The sequence below is a fragment of the Lactuca serriola genome, chromosome 4 (genome assembly GCF_051521515.1).
Source record: "Lactuca serriola cultivar US96UC23 chromosome 4, Lser_US96UC23_V15, whole genome shotgun sequence".
Classification (NCBI taxonomy): domain Eukaryota; kingdom Viridiplantae; phylum Streptophyta; class Magnoliopsida; order Asterales; family Asteraceae; genus Lactuca; species Lactuca serriola.
The window spans coordinates 169667486-169682381 of record NC_136411.1 but is presented as its reverse complement, the minus strand read 5'-3'; positions in this window follow the sequence as shown (position 1 = coordinate 169682381).

Genomic DNA, 14896 nt, shown 5'->3' with positions numbered 1-14896 from the left:
TCACTCCTTTCCAAGGAGAGACCTTCAGGAGAACGAAGTCGCCGACCTGAAACTCAAGCTCGGACCGGCGTCTGTCTGCATAACTCTTTTGTCGGCTTTGGGCGGTCAATAACCTCTGTCTGACCTGCTGAATCTGCTCTGTCGTCTGAAGCACGATCTCTGTACTGCCCATCACTCTCTGCCCAACCTCTCCCCAACAAATGAGGGTCCGACACCTCCTACCATACAACAGCTCAAAGGGTGGCATACCAATGCTCGAATGATGGCTGTTGTTGTAGGAAAACTCTGCCAAGGGTAAATACGCATCCCAGCTACCACCGAAATCTAACACACATGCTCGAAGTATGTCCTCAAGCGTCTGAATCGTCCGCTCACTCTGGCCGTCTGTCTGGGGATGATATGCGGTACTAAAATGCAATCTAGTACCCAACTCCTCATGAAATTTCTTCCAGAATCTGGAAGTGAAACGCACATCACGGTCCGAAACAATTGAGATCGGCACCCCATGCCGAGATACCACTTCCCTCACATATATCTCCGCCAACTTCTCCGCTGAAGAACTCTCACTAATGGCAAGGAAGTGAGCGCTCTTCGTCAACCTGTCCACAATCACCCAAATTGCATCAACTCCTCTGGCAGTCCTCGACAATTTGGTGATGAAATCCATAGTGATTTGTTCCCACTTCCATTCGGGAACCTCCAATGGCTGCAACTTGCCATGCGGTCTCTGGTGCTCGGCCTTAACCCTGCGGCAGATCAAGAACCTCTCAACAAACCAGGCAATGTCCCTCTTCATACAGGGCCACCAATACTCTTTCCTCAAATCCAAACACATCTTCGTGGCCCCCGGATGGATCGAAAATTTCGACCGATGAGCCTCCTCCATCAAAGTAGCACGCGTACCGCCCACAAACGGTACCCAAATCCGACCCTGAAAAGTCATAAGCCCTCGACCATCCGTAACAAAATCTGAAACCAAACCAACGACCCGTTCCCTCTTCTGCATCCCCGATTGCACAGCCTCGGCCTGTGCCCCACGAATGGCATCCAGCACCGGAGCTATGACGGTCAACCTCAAACATACATCTCGCAGTGGTGTGCTCTCCGCCCTGCGGCTCAACGCATCGGCTACCACATTAGCCTTGCCTGGGTGGTACAGGATCTCACAATCATTATCCTTGACCACATCCAACCACCTCCTCTGTCGCATATTTAGGTTGGGCTGATCCATCAAGTACTTCAAACTCTTATGGTCCGTGTATATCGTACACCGAACCCCATACAAGTAGTGGTGCCAAATCTGGAGAGCGAACACTACTGCCCCCAACTCTAGATCATGCGTGGGATATCTCGTCTCATGAGGCTTCAGCTGCCTCGATGCATATGCTATCACATGACCCCTCTGCATCAACACCGCACCCAGCCCCAAAATCGATGCATCACAATATACCACAAAATTCTCCATCCCTTCCGGGAGAGCTAATACCGGGGCTTCGCACAACCTTTGGCGAAGTGTCTCAAAGGAGGTCTGCTGCTCGGGACCCCATGAGAATGCGACACCCTTCCGGGTCAATCTGGTGAGTGGCACTGCGATCATGGAGAAATCCTTAATAAATCTCCGATAATACCCTGCCAACCCAAGGAAACTCCTGATCTCAGATGGTGACTTCGGCACCTCCCAACTCATCACCGCCTCATCCTTGGCCGGATCGACCAGAATCCCTTCCTGGTTAACAAGATGTCCTAGGAACTGGACCTCTCGCAACCAGAAATCACACTTGGAGAACTTTGCATAAAGCTTCTCCGATCTCAAAACCCCAAGGACCTCCCTCAAATGCTCCTCATGCTGCTCTCTAGATCTCGAATATACCAGAATATCATCGATAAATACAATCACCGACCGATCCAACATCGGCCTGCATACCCTGTTCATGAGATCCATGAACACAGCCGGGGCGTTGGTGAGCCCAAAAGGCATCACCACAAACTCATAATGCCCATATCGCGTCCTGAACGCTGTCTTCTGGACGTCCTCATCTCGCACTCTCACCTGATGATATCCCGACCTCAAATCGATCTTGGGGAACCAAGATGCTCCCTGCAACTGATCGAATAAATCGTCGATCCTCGGTAACAGGTAACGGTTCTTGACCGTCAGCTTGTTCAACTCCCGGTAGTCAATGCACATCCGGTGTGAACCATCCTTCTTCTTGACGAACAGGATAGGCGCTCCCCACGGTGAGCTGCTCGGCTGAATAAACCCCTTCCCCAGCAACTCCTGAAGCTGCGAGGATAACTCTTGCATCTCTAGAGGTGCAAGACGATAAGGCACCTTAGCGATAGGCGTGGCCCCTAGAACCAAATCAATACTGAACTCCACTTGCCTCACAGGAGGCACACCCGGTAACTCCTCGGGAAAAACATCTGGAAACTCACGCACCACCGGAACCTCCTCAACTGAACTCGGTCTCTCGGAAGCCACCCGCGTATCCATCACATACGCCACAAAACCCTTACAGCCCTGCTGTAGACACTGCCTCGCCCTAGCGGCCGAACAAAAAGCTGATCCTGAACGTGTACCCTCGCCGTACACTGAGAGAACTCCCCCACTAGGGTTTCGTATGGTCACCAATTGACGCTCACAGTCGATAACCGCGCCGAATCGGCTCAACCAGTCCATGCCCACAATGACATAGACATCACCCATCGCAATAGGAATCAGATCAATCGGAAACTCAACCCCGAAAATCTCTAATACACATCCTCGGAGAACCTCCGTGGCACAAATCACTCTATCGTCAGCTATGGAAACTCTCAGAGGCCGACTCAATGCCTCACGGCTAACACTGATATGCTGACTAAAGGCCAAAGATACAAAAGACCGACTCGCACCCGAGTCAAATAACACTAAAGCAGGTACAGAGTTCACAAGGAAAGTACCTACGCATAACATAATATAAGCATAATATCTCAACATCAAAATAAATACATGAAAGGAAACATACCAGCCACAACATCGGGCGCAGCGCGGACCTTCTCCGCAGTCAGCTGGAAAGCTCTCCCTCGAGCTCTCGGCGCTTCGACCTTCACAGGCCGACTCTCTGTAGCTCTGATGGAAGCAGGAGAAGAACCCTGAGATGCTCCGTGCAACTGCGGACACTCGGCCTTCCAGTGTCCGGTCTGGTTGCAGTGAAAACACACTGCAAACCCCTTGGGGCAGTCCTTGGCCATATGCCCCTCCTTGCCACATTTGTAGCAAGATCCCGCTCGGCAGACTCCATCATGACCCTTGCCGCACTTCCCGCAAGTGCGGCCCTTCTGGCTCCCTGGTTTGGGATCAGCGGGCTTGGCCCGCTTCGCTGCCGGCTGAGACTGTGCCGGTCGCCGATCCCTCCCCTGAGACTCCGCCTCCTCCCTGGCCTGAGTCTCAAGCTCAATCTCCCTCTTCCGGGCATTTGCCTGAAGCTCAGCAAATGTCCGGTACGAGGAGTTCGCAGCGAACTCCCGAATATCCCACCTCAAAATGCTCAAGTAGCGGCTCATACGTGCCTGCTCAGTGGACACGTGCTCAGGGCAGAACATCGCCCTCTCATGGAACATCCTCGTGATCGCTGTAACTGACTCAGTACCCTGCTTGAGGGTCAGAAACTCCTGTGCCAAACGTTCCCTCTCCACCTGGGGAACGTACTCATCTCGGAACATGACAGTGAAACTCTCCTAGGTCACTGCCGCAAGCTCAGCAGGCGTATAATGCGTCGTCACAAACTTCCACCAGTCCTTTGCTCCCAAGCGAAGCTGGTTCAGCGCGAACCGAACCTTCAAATGCTCGGGAGACGAGCAAGTGAAGAAACACCCTTCAATATCAAATATCCACCTCATAGCCGCCACCGGATCCTGAGTCCCATCAAACTCTGGTGGTTTCGTGTTGCTGAACTCATGGAACAGCAACGCATCACCACCTTCCGGCCTCGCAGCAGCAATCGCTACGGTAGCCGCTGCAGCAGCAGCCTCAGAAAGAGCGGCATAACGCTCATCAAACGTCTCAATCAGTGTGGTCTTTATAGACCCAAACATCTCCGGTATCTCTGCCTAGATGGCCGCAGCCACCTCCTCCTGGATGATCCGACGGATCTCCTCCTCACTGGTACCACTGCTCTCGAGCATCAAACGTGTCCTCACCATGATCTACCTCTGAAATACAACATACGAAAATCAGGATCCACACGAGCATACTCACACTCGACAACTCTTTCCTCCTTGATTCTTGGTATTCCAAAGATTCTTACTTGGGCTGCACACCGCTCCGGTGCTTTCAGTAGTACGGGCCCAATACTATTGTCCGCACCACACCAGAATACACCCCAAGTCCTCCTCTTCGGATCCCAAGTCCCAAGTACTCTATCATGCGTAAACCACTCTCTAATAGATCTCTCATAAGCCCCTCGCTGCTACCTACTCACTCTCAAGCATCTCATAGCAGCTCACCTCTCCCTAGGCTAAGGCATCACAAATCAGGCCACTCTAGTCCTAGTAGCAATACCTAGCCTACTCTAGCATGCAGATACATCATATCAATATCAATATCACATAATATAAAGGTATTTTGGGAAATCACCGTTCGGGCGCTGACTGATCGTACACACATCTCTTGCTCTGCGTTTTTCAAAAATCTTTTACTCTTTTTGAAAATACATCTCAAATCCTCAGTTTGAGTTCAAATACGCCCGAAGGTGTACTCGAATCCCTCAAACCAAGGCTCTGATACCAACTTGTAACACCGTAAATTTCAAAATAATTTTTGACAATTTATAAAAACATTTCCCATTAACTTTTCATAAAAACATCAAGTTTAAATCTCAATTCACATTATACAAAATCCCAAGATCACAAGTATAACAAAATCCCATGCGTGTGTACGGATCAAGCCGACGCCTTCCCACGGTCATCGCTAGTACCAGAAACAACAACACTAACACTGTAAGCACAAAGCTTAGTGAGTTCCCCAAAATACCACCCATAAAACACATATTAGCCACTCGAGGCTATAACTCTATGGGTCCGTGCACCCAAACTCTGTGAACCCTCAGGTTCTAACTCTAGGAACCTTCCGGTTCCAACTCTGTAAACATGCACAGCATCAATCACATAGAAATAATGCAGTACAACATATAGCATACATAACATACAAATACTCTGTCATATAACTCTGGTTATCTACTCAAGATAAAGTATAGTGAGAAGACTCACCTCGCGTATCTCGATGACTCACAAATCCTGAAATCCCTCGTGCCCGATCCTCCGAGCTATAATCCCCCTATAACATCATATGTCTCTAATTAACACTTTTTATCTCTAAGGTTGACTATCCCTAAGAAGTCAACACAGGTCAACTCTGGTCAACGGTCAATGGTCAACGGTCAACGATCAACTTTGACCGGACTCGGCGAGTGCACAAGGGCAACTCGGCGAGTCTAGACGTTTTCACCAACTCTCTAGGATTCCCTTCTTACACGTCGAGTACTCCCCCTGACTCGACGAGTTCCACCTGGAAGAATCGCGGGGCCACCCCGACTCAACTTGCCGAGTCTCAAGAACAACTCGGCGAGTCCCAGCTCGACTCAGTCCACTTGACCACCCTTCCCTAACTCGCCCTGACTCACTGAGTCAACCCATGACTCGACTGGACCACTCACTGGCCGATCCAAGGCAATCTTCAAGCTACTCGCCGAGTCTGCTCATCGGACTCGGCGAGTCCATGCCATGGAATCACTCAAACTCGCTTCTAAGGTTAGATCTGTTCCATCAATTCATAGATCTGGCCTTCCTAGACTGATTCACCATGTAAAGCCCCAAACTTGGTGTACATACAACCTCTATATGACCATATATGAAGAATTAACAACAAATATCACAACTCAAGGTCATAACCTCCATTGTTCTTCATAAATCTTGATGAATGAGGCTCTCTGGACCTCTATGGATCCAGATCCAAAGCCTCATCACTAGCAAGGGACTATTTGGCCATCAAATCAACCCAACAAAGGCCACAAGAAACCCTAAATCCAAATATACTTCACAAAATAGAAGATGAGCCGAAATCATACCTTTATATCGATGATCTAAGCTTCAAATCCACAGAATAGCAACCTCCTTTGCTTCCTCTTGGCTAGAACCTCCCTCTTCTTTGCTAAACAACACACAAAGGTCAAGAAATGCTTCATTTCTCTCTCAAATCGCTAAAGCACTCTAGGGTTTCTCTCTATGGACTGCTGGGTACAAATGACGGCCATAAGGCCCTTTAAATAGGTCCCAAACCCGAGAAATTAGGGTTTCATTAAACAGCGCGGACTCGCCGAGTCCATATCCTGGACTCGCCGAGTCCTGGCGAATCCCGCGTCCAGAATCGCGACCCTACTCGGCGAGTCTGAGCTCCAACTCGCCGAGTCCCCTCTCAAAACACCAAAATCATAAACAATAAAGATACCTGGAAATCCGGGCAGTTACACAGTGAGGAAATTACATTGAATGCATATGACTGCGAACCTGAATGTTAAATGTAACCACTAACAAGACTTTTGAAAATCACAAGGATCTTCATGCAAGAGTGTCAAAGAAAAAGAAATAAAACAAAGTTTATCTGTGGGATGTTGTGATGTCGTATATGTGACATAAAATTGTTGATCCCAGGAAAAGATCTCTTTCTTCATAGTCAAGAGAGACTAAGAAGTGTCTGTTCAGTCTCCTGTTGAATACGATCAATTGTTTGATAGGAAGCACTGAAAGGCATCTTTTATGTAAGGCTGGTAAAGGTGGTTTATCCGTGAACCAAACTACGAACTTGACATCAGTGCGAAAGTTGGAAAAGCTACTCGTGTGACCAGTATAGTCAGTTAAACGATTAGGTTGGGAATTTATTGCCATTGAATTGGAATAATATTGAAATCTTAAAAAAAAATAAACTGGATATTTAGGGTAGAAGAGTCTTGGTGGAAGACAATGTCATGAAGATCACACAAAATATAAAAAGAGATTTCATGGTACCTTCCACAAAAGTGGTTTCATTAATCCTTAGGTTAAACTAGAACATGTGATTGTTCACCGTCAATTCATTGTGGGTATTGAATTTTGGGTTTCACTCAGTTCGTGGTAGAACGAAACTAAGATCATTAGCACAGATGTTTGTATAACCATAAACCTCAGTGGTAATTTCTGAGAGTCTCAAGGGTTACATTGATGAAAACGAAAGTGATGGAGAAGAGAGTGGATGGTTACAAGAGAGCGAAAGTACCTTTGCAATGCGAATGTGACCATGCAAATAACTCTTAACTCAATGTGACAACAGTAAGGTAGCTCATGACTAATGTGAATTCGCAGCCTGATTGGGAAGAATTGATTGGTGATATCAATTCATTAAGGCTTCATAGTCGAGTCGTTGAGGCTTGGGTCAACATGCAGCAACATGCTTCTAGGGACACTTAGCTAATACATAAGTAACAAGAGTCATACCTGCCCCATCACACAAGTAGATAGACATTGTGAACGTCTTCATTTATGAACTTGGTGTGCAAAGAAAATGAACAGAAGGTAAAAATATTTTTGTGATTTTGATGTTTCTAAAATGTAGTAAAATAAAGCAAATAAATTATTTTTGGTTTTTGGAGTTTTTCTGAAAATAAGGTATGAACAATGATAATGAACAGTGGACTGCGAAAGGCTGTGAACGTTCGCACCAATTCGCAGTGATGAAACTGTTAATGAACAGTTGACTGCAAAAGGTTGCGAACGTTCACACAGATTCGCAGTGATAAACAATTTTGAAAACTGAGATAAGATAAGTAATTTAAACATAGAGATTAGCAAAGATACACAAAATATATAAAAGGATATGTGAAATACCAAACTAGGAATGAACAGTGCCCTGGGAACTACTACGAACGCTTGCATTGATTCGCAGTGAAGATTTTATGAATGCGATAGTGGATTTGGTACAGAGTCAGCTTCCATCATTCCGAGCCCTTGAAGGATTATATTAAATGTTACTTCAAGTAGGGCGTTGGTGAATATGTCAGCCAATTGATCGGCGGATTTTACGAAATGAATCTCAACATTGCCATCTTCCACATGATCCTTGATAAAGTGATACCTCAGTGCTATGTGTTTCGTTTTTGAATGTTGCATTGGGTTGTGACATATGCAAATGGCACTTTCAGAGTCACAATAGAGAGGAATTCTTTTCATATTTAAGCCGTAGTCTCAAAGTTCGCTTTGAATCCAAATGACTTGAGATGTGCACGAAGCTGCAACAATGTATTCATCCTCAGCTGTTGACAACGAAATGCATGTTTGTTTCTTTGATTTCCAACTCAACAGCTTGCCATCGAGAAATTGGCAACCACCAGTTGTGCTATTTCTGTCTAAACCGCAACCCCCTAAATCAGCATCTGAAAATGCTTGTACAAAGAAACCTAAGTTTGCAGGATACCAAATTCCAAGAGATGACGTTCGTTTCAGATAATGGAAGACATTCTTGACAGCCACCATATGAGGTTCGCGTGGATTTGCTTGGAACCTAGCACAATAATAAACTAAAAACATGATATCCGGTCTACTAGTGGTTAGATACATGAGTGAACCAATCATCTGACGATAAAGGGTCATATCAGCAGCCGGTTTATCCAGTGAAGGAGTTAGTTTCCTTCTAAATTCCATTGGAACCTTCATCTTTGAGTCTCCCAACATGCCAAACTTAGCGAGTAGAGTTTTCGTGTAAGCCTCCTGATTAATGAAAATTCCTTCCGGTCTCTGTCTAATGTTTAATCCAAGAAAAAAGTTAATTGGACCAATTGAGCTCATTTCAAATTTAGTTTCCATCAACTTTCGGAACTCAGCTGTTAGGCTGGGATTAGTAGATCCGAAGATTATGTCAACAACATAAATTTCTACGATCATCAAGTGGTCACCTTTTTTCATTCGAAAAAAGGTTGGGTCCACCGAACCTTGTTGAATTTAGACATTTTAAGAAAACGAGTAAGAGTTTCATACCATGCTCTTGGAGCTTGCTTTATATCGTAAACCGCTTTGTCCAGAATGTAAGGCCAAACAGAGTGGAGTCGCCAAATGAAGTCGTTAAGCTCGCTAAAGGCATCGGAACACCGCCCTCTAGCGAGCGCTAGGGGAACGCTAGATGAAGCTTGTTACAGGCTTGGCGAGAGTAGAGAGGGAATGATGCTTGCATGTGATTGGTTGCTTTACCAAATGTTAGAATCTGATAGTTATTTCTTAACTAAAATTTTGTAATTTTACTTAATCAAATCAAAAGGGTTTTGTAAACCCTAACTAATAGAATCTTCAATACTATATACAATAAAGCTTCGTTGTCTATCTACAAAATAGATTACCTCAAATAATGGAGCTAATATAACGTTGGTGTTAGCCGGAAGAGACAGAGACGATGGTCGTTTCCCGATCGTGAAAATTGCACAGTTGAAAGAGTTGGAAACGGGAGATTTTACAGTGATTTAATGGCGATGGGTATTTAGGTCTTTTGGTTTTAAATCATGTGTTCACGTGTTGTTTCATATTTTAATCTATAGTTACAAAACTAGTCCCTAAGGTATTTACTAATCTGTATATTTGTTATAATGACTTTGGTTTTTTCCATCCAAAAAAATAGTGTCGTTAATATATATATATATATATATATATATATATATATATATATATATATATATATATATATATATTAAAAACTACATTTGCGTATTAAAGTAATTAAATTAAATTAAAAAAAGAAAATAAAAAAATGGAGTGTTAAGAATGTTATCACTCCCTACCAAATGTTAAGATTAGATGTTAAATGGAGAAAAATGATGTGGCATTCAAAAAGCTGACGTGGCAAGATGCTAAGAGTGTTACCACTCCCCCTAGCCTAATAGTGATTGTGATATTTTTCATTTATAAACCCAGGCGGTTGCTCAACATAAACGGTCTCTTCCAATTCGCCATTTAAGAATGCACACTTCACATCTAATTGAAAAACTTCAAAGTTTTTGTGTGCTGCATATGCCAAAAAAATACGAACGGATTCCAATCTTGAAATGGGTGCGAAAGTCTCTTCATAGTTAATCCCTTCTTCCTGGAAGCAACCTTTGACCACCGGTCTAGCTTTGTTTCGGATCACGTTTCCTTCTTTATCCATTTTATTCCTAAACACCAATTTTAAACCAACAACCGATGCATCTGGAGGATTTAGAATTAGTCTCCAAAATTTGTTTCGCTCAAACTCATTGAGTTCATCTTGCATTGCTTGCACCCAATCAAATTGATCGAGAGCAGTGTTTTAGGTTTTGGGTTCAATCTTGGATACAAACGAATTAAACATACAAAATTCTACTTTGGAGAAGAATGTAGTTTGTTTTGCTTTTAGTTGAGAACGTGTGAGAACTCTTTCCGTTGATTCACCAATGATTTGGGTTTTTGGATGATCTTTTGTCCATTCGGTGAGGGGAGGGTAATTTGGATCATAGGAGGGATCCAATTCAGCATTTACTTCTTCTTCGAATTCTGACTGAGTATCATCATCATTTGTATTTTCATTCTCCCCCTCGAATGATGAAAGAGTTTTGGCTTCAGGAATTGAATCATCACCTACGAATGGAGGTTCATGAGTCAAAGTGTATGGGGAGTTATCTCCAACAGAAGGAGACTCAGTAGAAATGGGTAACACATAACCCTCCCCCTGAAATTGAATGTTAGACCTAGAATTCTCCCCCTGGAGCTATGTGCTCGTGTCTTGAGGGTCATACTCAGTAGAAGACTTTTGAGGCAATTCTTTCGCAGCATCATTGATAATCTTCTTAAATTTGTCTACTTTATTATCCAATGCTTTCGCTTCCGATGAGATAGCTTTCGTAGGTTCATCAAAGAGTAACATGAATTCTTCATAAAGGTTGGACACATGAATAATGGCTGGACTTGGTTTAGGAAAGATTTCTTGGTTTTGACTTTTGGGTGACTGAATTTGCTTTAAGTACCTGTCATCCAACGTAACATAGTAGGTTTCTTCCATTTTCTTTGAGCGTTTGTTGAGAACCCTGTATGCCTTTGATGTTAGTGAATATCCTAGAAATATACCTTCGTCAGCTTTCACATCGAATTTGTTTCGTTGTTCTTTGGAATTGAAGATGAAGCATTTGGAACCAAAAACATGGAAAAACTTAACGTTAGGTTTGCGATTATTTATGATTTCATAAGGAGTGATTGAGAATTACTTATTCAAGATGTATCGATTTTAGGTAAAACAAGCGATAGTTATTGCATCAGCCCAGAAATAGAGAGGAAGACATGCGAACAATAACATGGTTCGTGCAGCTTCACACAAAGAATGGTTGCGTCTTTCAACTACGCCGTTCTGTTGTGGAGTGTAAGGCGCAGAGAAATTGTGTGTGACTCCCTTTTCAGCATGAAATTCTTCAAACGCTTGGTTTTTGAATTCAATCACATTGTCATTGCGAACGTTGCGAACCAGCTTTTGCAGTTGAACTTCAATCCGCTTGATAAAATCCTTAAGTCTGGGAGTTGCATTAGATTTCCTGTCTAAGAAAGAACACTCAAATGAAACGAGAAAAATCATCAACAACTACTAGTATATACTTACTACCACCAACGCTTTCAATAGCAGAAGGGCCGCAAAGGTCAATGTGTAGAAGTTCCAAAGGTTCGATAACTTTCGTGTTCACGATAGTTGGATGACTTTTTCTACTTTTCTTTCCCATCTCACAAGCGGCACGCAAATGATCCTTGTCGAATTTTAATAGAGGAAGTCATCACACATGATCACCAAGAACTAGCTTGTTGATGTATTTGAAGTTTAAGTGCGAAAGACGCCTATGCTATAACCAGCTTTCGTCTGAGTGAGCTTTTGTAAGCATGCAAATGGCAGGCTTTCCTCGTATCAGGTCCAAATTCAATAGAAACATTTCACCCTTTCTTTCTGATTTTAGAAGAACGGTTTTGGATTTCTTTTCAATAATTTTTGAACCTTCGTCGTCAAAGGAAACTTTCAATCCTGTTACCACGACCAGTTGCACTACACTAATGAGGGTGTGTTGCAAGCGTTCAACATAAGCCACCTTACGCATAGAAAATTCCCCATTTTTTTCATGCCTTAGCCATTTATTCTTCCAAATGAGTTATTTCCATATTTTACATTGCCGCCATCCTTGAGAGACCTGAACTATCGTAGCTCCTCCTTCCTTCCTGTCATATGACGAGAACAGCCACTGTCAATGTACCATTCAGTGTCGTACTATTCGTCACAAATAACTTGCGACAATTAAGCAGATTTAGGAACCCAAAGTTTCTTGGGTCCTTTCACACAACTAGGAAAAGTAATATCAAGATTAACCATATATGTTTGTTTGATAAGAGTGGTTTCATCTTTTCGTTTGATGGTGAAAACTTTGATTTTGTTATCCTTTGAGTTAGATTCTATGGAATTAAAGGTTTTATTCTTGTTATAGATTTGATTTTTGACGGGATTCTTTTCTTTGGGATTCGCATTAGTTTTCTTAGTTAGAGCTTTTGGTTCTGAAAACAGCTTTCCCTTGCCTTTGATATTATTATTTGTTGACTTTGTGGATTTAGAGAAACAAGGCTTTGGTTTCTCCATTTGTTGCTTTGCGAAGAAGGGTTGTGGAGTCCCCTTTTGCTAAGAGTCCTTTGGACTATGATAATAAAAGTGTACACACTGATTGGAGTTTACTTGCGAATGTTCTTTCGCTTTAGGATTCTTCCTTTTTTTGTGGCGAATATAATCTGAACTTTGGGATTGCCAAAATTACTTTCATTCACTGAGATTTCTTCTATATCTATCATTTCTTTGTTGTTTTTGATCAGCAAGTTGCTTTGACGACTTATGGATGTTCACCATAGGTTTCGCTTTTCTCATTTCAGGTTTGCTTTTCTTCACAAAGTTGGGTTCGCTACGAACCTCCTTAGTACCACTAGGATTTCATTTTTCAAACGCCGAGCGATTATTTAAAGGTTCAGCCACATATCTTCCTTTGACTTTCCAAGAAGTTCTTTCAGATAAACCAACAGTTTTCTCAGCATTATCTATGGGAGCTGACCAGAAGAATTCATCACATCCGTCTTTGTTGTCTTCGTCGACAATGGTTTTCAGCTCGACGATTTGAGTTACTGTTACCCCCATTGACTTTAAAAACATTATTTGGCGTTATTTGAACTTTTGGGAAAACATTTGCCTTTTCTTTTAGGATTTCAGGTTTGTTTTGAATAAATCTTGCGAATTCAACAAAATTTTCAGAAATAAGAGGTTTCGCAGGTTTAAATTCACTTTTAAGAAATTCTGAATAGTTAACCTCATCCTCTACAGGAGTTACACTTATATCATCATCCTCATCAAATTCAGAAGCACTATCAATATTTATTTTGCTTTATGAACTTAATTTGGCATTCAATGAGTTAAATTTATTCACAGTATCAGATTTGATCTACTTTTTGTCATTATCATCCAAAATTTGTTTCAACATGTTTTCGTGATCTTTGGACTTAATGTAATTTTCAATGCGTTCAAGACTGACTTTGTATGCATCAGAATTTTCTTCATAGGAAACAATAGATTCGCATTTGTAACAATCTGTGTCTATCTCGTCTTCCTTTAATTCGAGAAATGGTAAGATCATTTTATGGATTTTCTTACCGATTTCACAATCAAGGTGCAGTTGAGTGAAATTAAAATAAAGCCTTTTTGCAATTAAACAAAAGATTTTTCGCTGTTTCAAAAGCATTAAATTGTCTCTCTGTAAATAAATAGATTCATTCCTAGACTTAGATAAATCCGACTCAACCTTCTAGATCCACATACGTTTCTCCTCACTTTTGGATGTTGCCTGCTCAATTCATCGGTTAGGTTTGAGTTTGATAGCCGCGTTTGCTTTAAACTATTGCTTATACTTGAAAAGGTGAATTTTAGATCATTAAATTTTGTTTCGTATCTAGATGTAAGAATATTAAGTGATTCAAGAATGGAATTTACCTTATTGATCAGCAGTTCGCAATCGTTGATCTGTTCTCGAACAGTCTTTTTCACGAAACAGTTGTCTTTTCTCATTCCACTCTCACTTGCATTCTCGCACATCTGTGATCCAATTTCAAATACTATCAAGCACCTTCCGGAGTACTACGAGTTCTGTTGTTTCGCAGTGAACGCCCTTCCATGTGTGGGCTTGCGTACCTCTTCATCTTCTGATTCTGTTGACCAGACTTCCACTCCTACGAACTCTCCTTCAGCCATGTTTTCCTGTACAACAAAAGCAGGCATAGAATTATCATTAGATTTCTTCTTCTTAATCTCTTCCAACTTTCGTTTGAGATAGGCCTCCTCATCCTCCTCTTCATTCTTCTCATTCTTCCTTCACAACATGCACTCCTTAGCAAGATGGTTTTTACCATGACAATAATTGCAATCGTATCCGGAGTCTCCAACTAACTTTTTCTCCTTTTTCTCTTCCTCTTTCTGAGAACCACTTTTGTTTTCTTCTTTCACTTTCTCTGAGCTGTAGCTTCCCTGCCAGTTTCGACTTTTGCTTGAGGGAAACTTTTTCCTAGCAAATTTGTGACAACCGTCAATTTTCGGTCAAGTCAAAGTCAACTAAAGTCAACAAGTCAAACCGGTCAACTAAATTTGCCACGAGTACTAGAGTTTACGTTATGTAATTTCTAAACAACTCTCTATTCTAATGAGAGATCATAAATCGAAAAGTGCGTACATCTAGATCTCCTTAACCTAAAACGGTGGTACGTGGAGAGCCAAACCGATAAAACAACGTTGCATACTCATCGGGAGTATGCAAGATCCTTAAACAAGGCTTAA